At 41.7% G+C, this 11496-nt stretch overlaps 1 protein-coding gene across 1 annotated transcript in view; it reads left to right on the top strand.

Annotated features, from left to right (window-relative positions):
- Positions 1 to 11069: 11069 nt before the first annotated feature.
- Positions 11070 to 11496, top strand: part of LOC135553465 (protein mono-ADP-ribosyltransferase TIPARP-like) — a 62618-nt gene continuing 62191 nt past the window's right edge. Inside the window, exon 1 of the mRNA XM_064985573.1 lies at positions 11070 to 11352. The gene's annotated coding sequence lies outside the window, so the exon portion shown is untranslated. The remainder of the gene's footprint in view (positions 11353 to 11496) is intronic.

The raw sequence follows: 11496 nt of genomic DNA, 5'->3' as shown, positions 1-11496 counted from the left end.
TATCTATAATATAGAGAGAGAGAAGAGTCTAACAGGTTGTCAGTCAGATATATATATATAAAGAGAGAGAGAGAAAGAGTCTAACAGGTTATCAGTCAGAGATATATATAAATAGAGAGAGAAGAGTCTAACAGAGAGAGAGAAGAAGAGTCTAACAGGTTGTCAGTCAGATATATATATATATATAAAAGAGAGAGAGAAGAGTCTAACAGGTTGTCAGTCAGATATATATATATATATATAAATAGAGAGAGAGAGAAGAGTCTAACAGGTTATCAGTCAGATATATATCTATATATATAAATAGAGAGAGAGAGAAAGAGTCTAACAGGTTGTCAGTCAGAGATATATATCCCCCAGAGAAGAGTCTAACAGGTTGTCAGTCAGATATATATCTATATATATAAAGAGAGAGAGAGAGAAGAGTCTAACAGGTTGTCAGTCAGATATATATATATATATATAAATAGAGAGAGAGAGAAGAGTCTAACAGGTTATCAGTCAGATATATATCTATATATATAAATAGAGAGAGAGAAGAGTCTAACAGGTTGTCAGTCAGATATATATATAAAGAGAGAGAGAGAAGAGTCTAACAGGTTGTCAGTCAGATATATATAAAAGAGAGAGAGAAGAGTCTAACAGGTTGTCAGTCAGATATATATATATAAAGAGAGAGAGAGCAGGTCAGTTTGATGACATGACATGTAAATGTGACTGTTATTTCCTTTTCAGAGTGTGCTTCCTGGGAATCTCGATTTCCTGCTCACTAAAGGTCCTAAGACAAGGGCGGAGTCTATGAACAGCACCATGTAACTCTTTTCCTCATTGCTTTAAAAAAATCCCAGAATGGGCTGTGGTAATGTAATAACCCTCTGACTCCCCCCCACAAGTGCTTTTGTAAACATTGCCGTGACAGGTTGGATTGAACCAGAGGAGAGCAGAGAGACTTGTCCCCCGATCTGCTGTGAGGTGAGAGAGAGAGAGAGAGAGAGAGAGAGAGAGAGAGAGAGAGAGAGAGAGAGAGAGAGAGAGAGCGAGAGAGAGAGAAGAGAGAGAGAGAGAGAGAGAGAGAGAGAGAGAGAGAGAGAGAGAGAGAGAGATGACGTGACATGTAATAACTACTGTGGGATATGCGTCAACAGCAACCTTGGGAAAATCCTCTGCGTTATCATTAACAGCAGACTCGTACATTTCTTCAATGAAAACAATGTATTGAGCAAATGTCAGATTGGCTTTTTACCAAATTACCATTCAACAGACCATGTATTCATCCTGCACCCTAATTGACAACCAAACAAACCAAAACAAAGGCAAAGTCTTCTCATGCTTTGTTGATTTCAAAAAAAGCCTTCGACTCATTTTGGCATGAGGGTCTGCTATACAATTTGATGTAAAGTGGTGTTGGGGGTAAAACATACAACATTATTAAATCGATGTACACAAACAACAAGTGTGCGGTTAAAATTGGCAAAAAAACATACACATTTCTTCACACAGGGCCGTGGGGTGAGACAGGGATGCAGCTTAAGCCCCACCCTCTTCAACATATATATCAACGAATTGGCGCGGGCACTAGAACAATCTGCAGCACCCGGCCTCACCCTGCTAGAATCTGAAGTCAAATGTTTACTGTTGATGATCTGGTGCTTCTGTCACCAACCTGGCAGTAAATCTCAGTAAGACCAAAATAATGGTGTTCCAAAAAAGGTCCAGTCGCCAGGACCACAAATACAAATTCCATCTAGTCTTTACACCATTGCCCTAGAGCACACAAAAAACTATACATACCTTGGCCTAAACATCAGGGCCACAGGTAACTTCCACAAAGCTGTGAACGATCTGAGAGACAAGGAAAAAAGGGCCTTCTATTCCCCAAAAGGAACATACATTTCGACATACCAATTAGGATCTGGCTAAAAATACTTGAATCAGTCATAGAGCCCATTGCCCTTTATGGTTGTGAGGTCTGGGGTGCGCTCACCAACCAAGACTTCACAAAATGGGACAAACATCAAATTGAGACTCCGCATGCAGAATTCTGCAAAAATATCCTCTGTGTACAACGTAGAACACCAAATAATGCATGCAATTAGGCCGATACCCACTAATGATCAAAATCCAGACAAGAGCCGTTAAATTCTACAACCACCTAAAAGGAAAGCGATTCCCAAACCTTCCATAACAAAGCCATCACCTACAGAGAGATGAACCTGGAGAAGAGTCCCCTAAGCAAGCTGGTCCTGGGGCTCTGTTCTCTTCACAAACACAAACACACCCCACAGAGCCCCAGGACAGCAGCACAATTCCAACCAAATCACGAGAAAACAAAAAGATAATTACTTGACACATTGGAAAGAATACCTGACCACTGTGACTGACCCAAAATTAAGGAAAGCTTTGACTATGTACAGACTCAGCGAGCATAGCCTTGCTATTGAGAAAGGCCGCCGTAGGCAGACATGGCTCTCAAGAGAAGACAGGCTATGTGCTCACTTCCCACAAAATGAGGTGGAAACTGAGATGCACTTCCTAACCTCCTGCCCAATGTATGACCATATTAGAGAGACATATTTCCCTCAGATTACACAGATCCACAAAGAATTCGAAAACAAATCCAATTTTGAAAAACTCCCATATCTACTGGGTGAAATTCCACAGTGTGCCATGACAGCAGCAAGATTTGTTACCTGTTGCCATGAGAAAAGGGCAACCAGTGAAGAACAAACACCATTGTAAATACAACCCATATTTATGCTTATTTATTTTATCTTGTGTCCTTTAACCATTTGTACATTGTTAAAACACTGTATATATATATAATATGACATTTGTAATATCTTTATATATTCACTTTATATATTATCTACCTCACTTGCTTTGGCAATGTTAACACATGTTTCCTATGCCAATAAAGCCCTTGAATTGAATTGAATTGAATTCCCCAAGAGAGAGACAGAGAGACAGAGAGAGACATAGACAGAGATTCCCCAAGAGAGTCTTTAGAAAGAGAGAGCTCTCTCTATTCCCCAGAGAGAGAGACAGACAGACAGACAGATTCCCCCCAGAGAGAGTGGAGAGAGAGACAGAGAGAGAGAGAGAGAGAGAGAGAGAGAGAGAGAGAGAAACACCATTGCAAATACAACACATATTTATGTTTATTTATTTTCCCTGTTGTAATTAAACTATTTGCACATCAATATAACACAAAATGTCTATATATGAAACTTTGTGTAATGTTTACTGTTAATTTATGGTTGTTTTTTTTTCACTTTTGTTTATTATCTTATTCACTTGCTTTGGCAATATAAACATGTGTTTCCCATGCCAATAAAGCCCTTTGAATTGAATTAAATTGACACAGACAGAGTCTTTAGAATCCCTTCCCTTGGCCCAGCAGAGCAGCCCAGAAGGAGAAGTCTTTATGTGGCATTCTCTGTTCACTGAACCTGCTGGGCTGGTTTTTGTGGGGTCATTAAAATTCCAGCTCCCTTCTGCACCTTCACCTTCACCAAGCTACAGCTCACATCTACATGTTGGCTCTTGTCCACGAGCCACCTCTCTCTGCTTCTGTCTCTCTTTCTCTCTATCTCCCCAAACTCAGCTCACTTTCTATCTATAATTCTCTTTCTCTCATATCCCCCAATTTAGCTTTCTCCCTGTTTGTCTTTCTAGTCTCTCTTTGTCACTTTTCTGTTAATCTCTCTCATTTCCTGACCCATATCTCTCTCTGCCCCACTCTATCTCTCTATCCCCAACCTCGTCTTTATCTCTCTATCCCCCAACCTAGTCTTTATCTCTCTATTCCCCAACCTATTATTTATCTCTCTATTCCCCAAGCTAGTCTTTATCTCTCTATTCCCCAACCTAGTCTTTATCTATTTCTCTCTATTTCCCCAACCTAGTCTTTATCTCTTTATCTCTCTATTCCCCAACTATAGTCTTTATCTCTTTTTCTCTCTCTCTCTCTATTCCCCAAACTAGTCTTTATCTCTCTCTCTCTTTTCCCCAAACTAGTCTTTATCTCTTTCTCTCTCTCTAGTCTTTCTCTCTCTCTCTCTCTCTAGTCTTTATCTCTCTCTCTCTCTATTCCCCAAACTAGTCTTTATCTCTTTCTCTCTCTATTCTCTAGTCTATTATTCCCCTTTCTCTAGTCTTTCCCCAACCTAGTCTTTATCTCTCTCTCTCTCTATTCCCCAAACTAGTCTTTATCTCTTTCTCTCTCTATTCCCCAAACTAGTCTTTATATCTTTATCTCTTTCTCTCTCTATTCCCCAACCTCTCTGTTCCCCAAACTAGTCTTTATCTCTTTCTCTCTCTCTCTGTTCCCCAAACTAGTCTTTATCTCTTTCTCTCTCTATTCCCCAAACTAGTCTTTATCTCTTTCTCTCTCTCTCTATTCCCCAACCTAGTCTTTATCTCTTTCTCTCTCTCTCTATTCCCCAACCTAGTCTTTATCTCTTTCTCTCTCTATTCCCCAACCTAGTCTTTATCTCTTTCTCTCTCTCTAGTCTATTCCCCAACCTAGTCTTTATCTCTTTTTTCTCTCTCTCTATTCCCCAACCTAGTCTTTATCTTTTCTCTCTCTATTCCCCAAACTAGTCTTTATCTCTTTCTCTCTCTCTCTATTCGCCAACCTAGTCTTTATCTCTTTTCTCTCTCTCTCTATTCCCCAAACTAGTCTTTATTTCTGTCTCTTCCCCAACCTAGTCTTTATCTCTCTCTCTTCTCTCTCTCTCTCTATCCCCCAACCTAGTCTTTATCTTTTTCTTCTCTCTCTCTCTCTCTATCCCCCAACCTAGTCTTTATCTCTCTCTCTCTATTCCCCAACCTATTCTTTATCTCTCTCTCTCTCTTCCCCAACTAGTCTTTATCTCTCTCTCTTTATCTCTCTCTCTCTCTCCCCCAACCTAGTCTTTATCTCTTTTTCTCTCTCTTTATTCCCCAACCTAGTCTTTATCTCTTTCTCTCTCTCTCTTTCTCTATTCCCCAACCTAGTCTTTCTCTTTCTCTCTCTCTCTATTCCCCAACCTAGTCTTTATCTCTTTCTCTCTCTCTCTATTCCCCAACCTAGTCTTTATCTCTTTCTCTCTCTATTCCCCAACCTAGTCTTTATCTCTTTCTCTCTCTATTCCCCAACCTAGTCTTTATCTCTTTCTCTCTCTCTCTATTCCCCAACCTAGTCTTTATCTCTTTCTCTCTCTATTCCCCAAACTAGTCTTTATCTCTTTCTCTCTCTATCCCCCAACCTAGTCTTTATCTCTTTCTCTCTCTCTCTTTCTCTATTCCCCAACCTAGTCTTTATCTCTTTCTCTCTCTATTCCCCAAACTAGTCTTTATCTCTTTCTCTCTCTCCTATATTCGCCAACCTAGTCTTTATCTCTTTCTCTCTCTCTCTCTATTCCCCAACCTAGTCTTTATTTCTGTCTCTTCCCCAACCTAGTCTTTATCTCTTTCGTTATCTCTCTCTCTCTATTCCCCAACCTATTCTTTATCTCTCTCTCTCTCTTCTCTCCCTCTCTCTCTCTCCCCCAACCTAGTCTTTATCTCTCTCTCTCTCTATTCCCCCAAACTAGTCTTTATCTCTCTCTCTCCCCCAACCTAGTCTTTATCTCTCTCTCTCTCTTTCTATTCCCCAACCTAGTCTTTATGTCTCTCTCTCTCCTCTCTCTCTTCCCCAACCTAGTCTTTATCTCTCTCTCTCTCCATCTTGTCTTTATCTCACACTTTATTTTTCTGTCTTTTCTCGTTGTCCATTGAGGTTATCTTGTCTTTACAGATGTCCCCTTCAGATGTTTACAGATGTCCCCTTCATTTAAATATCTGAGAAAACAGAAAAAAGTCAAACCTGTCTGTACTCCTCACAACACCATTTTACTAAACAACAACATCACTCTGCAGCCATGGCTACCTAAAGTCTCTGTAGCTAATAAATTGGAGAGGAATGTTTGGTTGGCTTTGAAGAGGTCTTGAATGACCCTTACCTCCTTGAATGACCCTTTCATCAGCACACTCACCCAGTGTGTGTGTGTGTGTGTGTGTGTGTGTGTGTGTGTGTGTGTGTGTGTGTGTGTGTGTGTGTGTGTGTGTGTGTGTGTGTGTGTGTGTGTGTGTGTGTGTGTGTGTGTGTGTGTGTGTGTGTGTGTGTGTATTCTAGTTCAAGAGCAGGACATTGTTCCTTACTTCCTGCCCTCTTAAGCCTTGTCCTTTTGTTTAGGGTGACCCTCATCCCCCATCTATCCCTCACTCACCCCTTTAACCTTTCTACCACTCACCCCACCTCACATCCCCCTCTACCCCATATAGCCCTCTACCCCCTCTCATCCACCTTTACCCCCCTTACCCATTTAGCTTTTCAATTTAATTCTCTCTCCATCTCTCTCCTTCTCTCTCCTCTCCTCTCCCCTCTCTCCTTCCTTCCTTTCAATTCAATGGAATCTCCTTTTCTCTCCTTCCTCTCTCTCGCTCTCTATCTCTCAAATCAAAAGGCTTTATTGGCATGGGAAACATATGCTCACATTGCCAAAGCAAGTTAAATAGATAATAAATAAAAGTGAAATAAACAATCAGAAATTAGCAGTAAACATTACACTCACAAAACTTTCAACGCAATAAAGACATTTCAAATGTCATATTATGTACATATACTGTGTTGTAATGATGTGCAAATAGTGCAAAGGGAAAATAAATAAATATAGGTTGTATTTACAATGGTCTTTGTTCTTCACTGGTTGTCCATTTTTCTTGTGGCAACAGGTCACACTGTTGTATTTCACCCAGTAGATATGGGAGTTTATCAAAATTGTATTTGTTTTTGAATTCTTTGTGGGTCTGTTTAATCTGAAGGAAATATTTGTCTCTAATATGGTCATACAGTTGGCAGGAGGTTAGGAAGTGCAGCTTGGTTTCCTCCTCATTTTGTGGGCAGTCTGCACATAGCCTGTCTTCTCTTGAGAGCCATGTCTGCCTACGGCGGACTCTCTCAATAGAAAGGCTATGCAGAGTTCCTCTGTTCAGTCTCAACGTCAACAGTGAAGAGGCAACTCCGGGATGCTGGCCTTCTAGGCAGAGTTCCTCTGTTCAGTCTCAATGTCAACAGTGAAGAGGCGACTCCGGGATGCTGGCCTTCTAGGCAGAGTTCCTCTGTTCAGTCTCAACGTCAACAGTGAAGAGGAGACTCCGGGATGCTGGCCTTCTAGGCAGAGTTCCTCTGTTCAGTCTCAACGTCAACAGTGAAGAGGCGACTCCGGGATGCTGGCCTTCTAGGCAGAGTTCCTCTGTCCAGTGTCTGTGTTCTTTTGCCCATCTTAATCTTTTATTTTTATTGGCCAGTCTGAGATATGGCTTTTTTCATAGCAACTCTGCTTTTCAACCATTGCTTATTGCTCACAACCTGCGTGACAAAGTTCACAATGACTCGAGGTAAGATAATGTTACCACCTGCCATGACTGTTACTAGTGTAAACACTGTCGAAACAAACAGAAGTATCCTGGGTGAGACAAGGACACCGTGATCCATCCACCTAAAGAGTTATGGACTACTGCATGCAACTCTCGGCTTCTCAAATCAGATTATACCATTCTAAGTTAAATAAAAGGTGCGGAGGGAAAATTACAGTACATTATAACAAAAGTGTTTCATCTTAACGACAGCAAGACTTCCGCACGAAAACACATTACCCCAATAACAGTGTATTCGTTCTGGATAAGAGCATCAGTGCCTTCGGGAATGAATTCAGACCCGTTGACTTTTTCCACATTTTTTTTTAGGTTACAATATTATTCTAAAATGTATTATTTTCCTCATAAGTCTACACACAATACCCCATAATGACAAAGCAAAAAACGTTGTTTAAAAAAAAAAAGTTTGCTAATTTATATTTAAAAATAATGACTGAAATATCACATTTACATAAGTATTCAGACCCTTTACTCAGTACTTTGTTGAAGAACCTTTAGCAGCGATTACAGTCTTGAGTCTTCTTGGTATGACGCTACAAGCTTGGCACACCAGTATTTTTGGAGTTTTTCCCATTCTTCTCTGCAGATCCTCTCAAGCTCTGACAGGTTAGATGGGGAGTGTTGCAGCTATTTTCAGGTCTCTCCAGAGATGTTCGATAGGGTTCAAGTCCGGGCTCTGGCTGGGCCACTCAAGGACATTCAGAGACTTGTCCTGAAGCCACTCCTGCGTTGTCTTGGCTGTGGGCTTAGGGGTCGTGGTCTTATTGGAAGGTGAACCTTCTCCCCAGTCTGAGATCCTGAGCGCTCTGGAGGTTTTCATCAAGGATCTCTCTCTACTTTGCTCTGTTCATCTTTGCCTCGATCCTGACTATTCTCCCAGTCACTCCAAGCAGGCTGTCATGTGACTTTTACTGAGGAGTGGCTTCCGTCTGGTCACTCTACCATAAATGCCTTATTGGTGGAGTGCTGCAGAGATGATTGTCCTTTTGGAAGGTTCTCCCATCTCCACAGTGGAACTCTACAGCTCTGTCAGAGTGACCATTGGGTTCTTGGTCACCTACCTGACCAAGACCCTTCTCCCCCGATTGCTCAGTTTGGCTAGGCAGCCTGCTCTAGAAAGAGTCTTGGTGGTTCCAAACTTCTTCCATTTAAGAATGATGGAGGCCACTGTGTTCTTGGGTACCTTCAATGTTGCAGAAATGTTTTGGTACCCTTCCCCAGATCTGTGCCTCGACACAATTCTGTCTCCGAGCTCTACAGACAATTCCTTCTACCTCAAGGCTTGTTTTTTGCTCTGACATGCACTGTCAACTGTGGGACCTTATATAGACAGGTGTGTACCTTTCCAAATCATGTCCAATTAATTGAATTTAACACAAGTGGACTCCAATCAAGTTGTTGAAACATCTCAAGGATGATCAATGGAGACAGGATACACCTGAGCCCAAGGTCGAGTCTTATAGCAAAGGGTCTGTATACTATTTCTGTTTTGAATTTTTAATACATTTGCAAAATTGTCAAAAAACCTGTTTTCGCTTTGTGATTATGGGGTATTGTGTGTAGATTGCTGAGGAATGTTTTTTATTGAATCAATTTTAGAATAAGGCTGTAACGTAACAAAATGTGACAAAAGTCAATGGGTCTGAATACTTTCCTAAAGCCCTGTGTATGTAAAATGCAAGATGGGTGGGAGTTAGATGATCCCAGACCTGCCCATGAAAGGGAACACCTGGTATGTCAGATGTGTAGGCCGTCTATATGGAAATCATATCTGCACATTATTTTTTTTCATAAGCCTCATATAGACATGTCAGAACACGAACAACAGGAGGTTACGCATGTTGGTTTGGGTGGAATGCTGGACACGTGCCTAGGAGTGTAACCAGTCAATCATTCACTTGCGTCAGCTCCACGCAGTTAAAAGTTGAGACAGAGCTGTAATTTATGTATTATGGAATCTGTTGAAAGCATTGAAGGCATCGTTTATCTGGGCGGTTGTTTTACACGCTCTGTTAATTGTTGCCCTGTTAAGTGCAAGGTCGATGAATTCCAGTCTGAAGTGTGTGTGTGTGTGTGTGTGTGTGTGTGTGTGTGTGTGTGTGTGTGTGTGTGTGTGAGAGAGAGAGAGAAAAAGAGAGAGAGCAAGAGAGGGAGAGCAAGACAGACAGACAGACAGAGTGAGGGACAGACAGACAGACGGAGAGAGGGAGAGACAGACAGAGAGAGGGACAGACAGACGGACAGACAGACAGAGAGGGAGGGAGGGAGGGAGAGAGTGTGTGTCTGTAGTATGTGTGTTGAAGGGGAGAGGAGTTATGTGTGTGTGTGTGTGTGTGTGTGTGTGTGTGTGTGTGGCGTTTTGGAGTAAACAAGGTTCACATTAAAAAAAATATGTGGCAAGCATCAAAGCCAGGATTGCCCTTTGGCCCTTTGTCATTTATGTTTACCAGGGCACTGGGGTGCAAGGATCACATCCCATCCTTACCACTGCACAGTCCAGGAAGTTAAGCCATCAATGTACATGAGAGTTCCACATGATAAAACATTGATTGTGTAGATAAAAGCCATAGGCCTACAGACATCTACTGCTTTACTGGCCTATAGACTTACCTCAGAATGTCTGTTGCATAGATAAACAACCAATGTTTTACCTATTAGGCTAGTATTGTATTTCTGTGTATTAGTTCTATAGGGAACACGTAGGTTTCGGGAGGATCATGGTGACTATGTAGGGGAACTAAGTATGTGAATATGATTTGGGGTTGGTCTGGAGAGGGGGCTAGAATTCTGCATTTTTCAAGCACCTGAAATAGCTTTTTTTCCCTGTAATCTAGAGCCTAAATAGTATTCTTCTTATTCTTATTCTATGTAAGAAAAAAAAATGTTTATAGTTCTGCATATCTCTTCCGATGTCTGTATCCTTCTGACTGGTAGTTATTTTTTTAAATAAACTAAATATGCGTCTCTGCACGCCTGCTAAAATCTGAGTGAAAGATTGAAAGTAATGTGACTTATTCAGTACATTTAGTAATGGCTTGCTTTTCTAAAGTCTATCGACCTTGCCAGCATGCATGTCTGCTAAAATAGTTAGGCAAGATAGCTACTCTCACTTCACTAATAGCCTGAAATGTCTTCTGGGTAGTTAGTTATGAGGTTGGGAGATTGGAAACCTATCTGGACAAGCTAAAGCCTACTTCATAAAATTGCTAGGTAGCTAGTAGTATTACAGAAGAAGAAAAAAGATAGTTAGTTTCATTAGGTTCATGGTTATTTTTTTTAAACAAGACAAATCTGAGGGGCTAGTCCCCCCTACTGGCTTGATGCCTCTGGCTCTGTGTCCTTCACAGGCCTATTGGCTGTGTTTGTCCTACGATAATCCTCTTTGTCCTGTAGGTCTACTGGAAATGCTGTTTGAATATGCGAACAACCAGAAACCTTTCCAGTCAGTCAGTATCACAAAAACAAGGAGGGCGGAGACCACCCAACTCCCTGCACTTAGTAGACATATTTCTCCTACTGGTCAGGCGCCTGACGAACACAGCACAACTTCCTGCTTTTCCTCCCCCTATGACACACCAGTTTCGTTTTTTCCTCCTCTCTCTCTCTTCTCCTTTGATGCCAAATCCCATCCCTCGACCGGGTGAGGAGCGCCGTGAGTGGCTGAGAGGACTGAGCGTTCCTTGCAACAGCTGCGAGTTGCCTCTATCCAACACAGGAGTTGGCGGAACTGAGCTCAGTGCAGAACGACGAACAGCGGCTTTGTCACGCATTGCCCCAGCCCCCGACCAGCAGCCCAAACGCAGATCGACATATCGCTACATTCATGACCGGACAGGGATTACGTGGCGAAGGAGACAATTTCACAGAAGAGATTGAACGGATTTTACGCAGGTAGGAATAGGATCTGTGTGTGTCTGGACGCTTTGTATTCTAAACGGGCTCTGTGAAAGCAACGCTATAATAAATCACCCAGCCGGGACGTCTATGCAGCAGTATGTGTTGGAGATCGACTATATTGTAGCCTAGTTCTTTTGC

The sequence above is a fragment of the Oncorhynchus masou genome, chromosome 13 (genome assembly GCF_036934945.1).
Source record: "Oncorhynchus masou masou isolate Uvic2021 chromosome 13, UVic_Omas_1.1, whole genome shotgun sequence".
NCBI lineage: Eukaryota > Metazoa > Chordata > Actinopteri > Salmoniformes > Salmonidae > Oncorhynchus > Oncorhynchus masou.
Note: the sequence above shows the minus strand (reverse complement) of the source record. Positions and strands in the feature narration are given on the sequence as shown.